This window comes from Lathyrus oleraceus, chromosome 6 (genome assembly GCF_024323335.1).
Source record: "Lathyrus oleraceus cultivar Zhongwan6 chromosome 6, CAAS_Psat_ZW6_1.0, whole genome shotgun sequence".
NCBI lineage: Eukaryota > Viridiplantae > Streptophyta > Magnoliopsida > Fabales > Fabaceae > Lathyrus > Lathyrus oleraceus.
The window spans coordinates 194,302,022-194,306,964 of record NC_066584.1 but is presented as its reverse complement, the minus strand read 5'-3'; the positions used below and the strand labels follow the sequence as shown (position 1 = coordinate 194,306,964).

General features: G+C 35.6%; 1 non-coding gene across 1 annotated transcript; it reads right to left on the bottom strand.

The window, feature by feature from the left end:
* Nucleotides 1-3,724: 3,724 nt before the first annotated feature.
* Nucleotides 3,725-3,831, bottom strand: LOC127099409 (small nucleolar RNA R71). Its single transcript, XR_007793913.1, has one exon. It is a non-coding gene; the product is annotated as a small nucleolar RNA R71 (small nucleolar RNA).
* Nucleotides 3,832-4,943: the final 1,112 nt, after the last annotated feature.

The window sequence follows — 4,943 nt, the reverse complement described above, 5'->3', positions numbered from 1 at the left end:
AAAAGAAAATACTTTTCAATAACACACTCTTGATTTTACTTCACAGTTTCAATCAAGAAGACACACTCTTGATCTTGCTTAACAACTTTGATCAAGAAGACACACACTTGATCTTGCTTCACAGCTTTGATCAAGTAGACACACACTCTTGCTTAACAGCTTTAGAGTGACAAATTACAACCACAAATCAGTCCAATTCAATCATCAAAAGATGACTTGAATGGCTTACAAGTCTCACGACTAAACAGAACACAAACCCTAGCTCTCTCTATATATTTCGCTCAGTATTGGTTGTGTTGTAAAACAGGTTTTCTAAGTCCCTTTTTATAGAAGCTTTCAGCTGGGCTTGGACATCTTGAAAACCCTAAATCTATTTTCCAATTAAATATTTTCATAACAGCTGGTTATATCTCCTTGGAAAATAAGCAAATCAGGTTGTAATCCATGATTGAATGCGCCTGCAAATCAGATCTTCAATCATACATAGATTGCCATTAATTGCGCAATCACATAACACCAGACATTCATACTGAATGTTCTGTGTACAGGATGTCATGACATCGGGTCTGACATCCTGGAAAAATCCTGCATATTTCCATATTTCCTTTTATAGCTTCCAGTAGGTACACAAAGACATCAGGTGTCATGACATCGTGTATGACATCCTGATTAGGGGTGGCAATTGGATCCATTTAGAGAAAATCCATCCAATCCATCCATCAAAAAATCCATCCAATCCATCCACTACATAAAAAATTAAGTTAATGGATTGATCCAATCCATCCATTTATAAGCATGGATTATCCAATCCATCCAACACATTTTAATGATCCAATGGATTTTTTTATCTAATTTTAAAAAAATAATTTTTTTCAAATATTAAATTTTCTTTTTTTGAAAATAAAAAATAATTTTTTTTCGAAAAAAAATCTTTTTTTTTTTAAAAATAAAAATAAACTTATTTTTTTCGAAAAAAAATATTTTTTTTTGAAAATACAAAAAATCGTTTTTTCCAAAAATTTAAAAATAATTTTGAAAAATACCAAATTTTGATTTTATTTTCGAAAAATTTATTTTTTTACGAATATAAAAAAAATATTTTTTTTCGAAAAAAAAATATTTTTAAATTATTTTTTTCGAAAATACAAAAATATATTTTTTTTTGAAAAAAAATGATTTTTCTCAAAAAAAGCTGATATTGTTTTATTAAAAAAAAATTCAAAAAAATAAGTGATTTTTTTCAAAAAAGAAATGGATGGATGGATATCCATCCACTAAAAATATGATAATGGATGGATTGGATGGATTTTTATTGTTAATGGATGGATTGGATTGGATATTTTTAAAAAACTTTTAGTGGTTTGTTAATGGATAATGGATTGTTTTGATCCATCCATTAACGATCCAATCCATATCCATCCAATCCATCCATTTTGCCACCCCTAATCCTGATACAGTCCTGCAGAATTATGTTTTTCATTTCAACTCCAGCAGGAACACAATATCAGAATCCATGGAATTGCATATGACATTTTGAAACAATCCTGCATGATTATGTTCTTGAACTCCAGCAGGTACATAGGACATCTTATGTTAAGACATCACACATAACATCTTGTGAACTCTCTTTGTTTTACCAAAATTGCTGCCAACACATAGAACCAACAATTTGTTTTATAGTTGTTAGCCGATTTCATTGGAGTTTTGGAAGCCTCGCGAAAAAGAAGCGAAAAAGGAGCCAAAGTGGAGCAAAAGAACTAGTTTTAACCAATCTGAGCAAATGGCGTTCACCATCTCCACTGCCCGCCACGTCATTTAATGAGCAAGACAATGGAAGTCGCCATTGCCCTAATGGCGTTCGCCATCTTCATGCAGAAACAGAACTGCACTAGTGGGGCAGTTTCTTAGCAGTTTTCAACCACTTCTCCCTCCACTAAGTCAGCACGTCCAAGGCAGTTACCAAGCATATGAACTCTATAGATATAGCTATTTTTGGAATCTTGATCATCCAATTAAACCCGCGTGGAAGCTCTGTCCAAATTCCGTCTTAGTTTTAGGTAGAAAATTACCTGTAAAAGTGGCAATAACTCACATCGAGGGATTGTCACACCTTTTTATTTCCATACCGTTTGTATTTTGGATCAAGAATAAGCTTGCTGTTATTTTCAAGTTCAAGTTAATTCAAGTTTTATTTTATGCAATTTCAGTTTTTTACCGCTTTTAATATTTGTATGGTTTACTGTCTTTTATTACTTGCATGCCATGCTATTCTCAGTTATAAACACTTTAATCATGTTGCTTTCAAATAATATCATGCCTTGCTAAATTATTCTGAGTCTGGCGTATGAGGACCTCGTTACCGACGGGACTCGATAGAAATAATAGGCACGAATATATGATTTAACTATTTTTTGGCTTTAGTTTCCAAATGTATGTTATACTATTTTGTCACGAGAGTATGGGACAAACCAAGGTTCAGTCTGATAGCGTGAGAGTGTGAGGAAGGAACCAGATAGTGGAAACTAGGAAACGATCCTAAAAATAGTGAGAGCGCTTTAGGCATTGCTTAGGATCTCATTTACTTTCAAAATACGCTTTCTAATTAGAACGGGCGAGCGAGAGCAAAATCCTGTGGTTAGGGGGTATGGTCTTTGTCGATAGCGCGAGAGTGTGAGACGAGACCTTTAAGTCAATATTTTCTACATAACGCAATAGAATCGTATTTAGTGCATGAATTCTACCTAAGCCCTTAGGAACACGGAATCCATATTTCAGACTCGTTTTTATCATAACTTTTAAACCGTTAGAAATTAGTATTTTCATTCCCGCTTTATAACCTTATAACCTTTAGCCTTAGCTTTGCACTACAACAATAGATAACATTAGCTTGACCATTAGTCTCTGTGGGTTCGATAATCTTTTAAAACTACACGATAGACTATACACTTGCAGTCATCATCCGACAGACACGTCAGTCATCGATCAAGTTTTTGGCGCCGTTGCTGGGGACTAATTTAGTCAATATTGTGATTCCTTTATTGTGCAGTATATGCTAAGGCAACAAAATTTCTTTTTCATTGTTGATTGTGTGCCAAACACTCGCTCTCAGAGTAAGGAGTTAGAGCAACCAATTGATGATATCAAGCTTTATCTTAATCTAAAACGCCGAATCAACAATTTTCGTATTAAATACGATCTTTTAGATCCTACTATCCCAATTTCAGAACCAAAACCAATTATGGCTGAAAGACGACAAAACCGTATGTTGAAGTATTATGTTGTTCCATCGCAAGCAGAACCACATAACAACATTGTTGCCCCTGCCATCAATCGAAACGATTTCGAGTTGAAACCTTCGTTGTTATGACCAATTTTCAGGTAGTCCTACAAACGATCCTAACTTACATTTGTCAGTATTTGTGCAGTACAAAGACACAGTGAAAGCAAATGGTGTCAGTCAAGAAGCGATTAGACTACATCTTTTTCCTTTTTCCTTAGTCCTACAGACGATCCTAACTTACATTTGTCAGTATTTGTGCAGTACACAGACACAATGAAAGCAAATGGTGCCAGTCAAGAAGCGATTAGACTACGTCTTTTTCCTTTTTCCTTAGGAGATAGAGATAGAGCTTGGCTCCATTCACTACCTTCAAGCTCTGTAACCACATGCGACGAGTTGAAGAAAGTCTCCTTAGCCTGATATTTTCCACCAAGCAAAACAACTATGCTAAGAGCTTAAATCAACAGATTTAAGTAAAAAGACAATGAATCTTTTTTCGACGCTTGAGAAAGATACAAGGACATGATGCGACTTTGTCCACACCATGGACTTGAAGAATAGCTGATTATCCATACTTCTATAATGGTCTGTTGTATAACACTAAGATGAATTTAAGCGATGTCGTTGGCAGTGCTCTAATGGACAAATCGTACGACGAAGCTTATGAACTCATAGAGAACATGGCTCAAAATCATTTCCAATGGGGAGAGAACGTGTTGTTGTAGAAAAACCAACTTCGAAAGGTGGAATATACAAAGTTAATGGCATAGACCGCGTCAACGCTAAAGTGGATGCGCTTACTCAAAAGATTGAAATCTTGGCCATAACACCAGTAACTACCGTAGCTGCTATAATACCAAACTGTGAATTATGTGGAACCCCTGGGCACACTAATGTTGATTGTCAGTTATTGGCTGGTGTCCCCACCAACCAAATAAACTATGCTCAAGGAAACCCATATTCAAACACTTACAATCCTGGCTGGAGAAACCATCCGAATTTTTCCTATAAAAGTAATAATGCTTTGTTTCCACCAAACTCAGCACCTGCCATTCCACCTGGCTATCAGAAAGGAGCCCTAGTTGCTCCACAAGCACCTAGAAATTCAAATATGGAGATCATAATGGAAAACTTTATAAATGCCAAAGCTCAACAAAATAAAGAATTTGCAAATCAAAATGCTCATACGAGTGAACTGATGAAACAATTGTCAAATAAGTTTGATGTTATGGCTACCCATAACAAAATGTTAGAAACTCAGATCTCCCAAGTAACCCAACAATAAGCCGCAATAGCAAACCCAGCTGGAGCATTTCCTGGTCAACCACAACCAAACCCAAAAGGTCATGCTAACGCTATCACACTTCGGAGTGGAACATAACTAGATGAACCAGTTGACCCAAGAATCCAAAATCTGGTCATGTATCAAAACTCTGGTAAAGGAACTGAGAAGGTAAGCAAGCCAACCAATGATGGAAAAGAAGACAAAAGCGGAAAGGAAAAAGATAAAGGACCACCTTATGTGCCTTCGCCACCATACAAACCACATATCCCTTATCCCTAAAGACTTGTTAAATCCAAAAATGAAGGACAATTCAAGAAATTCGTAGAACTTCTGAAGCAACTTAACATCACTATACCATTCATAGAAGCCATTACACAA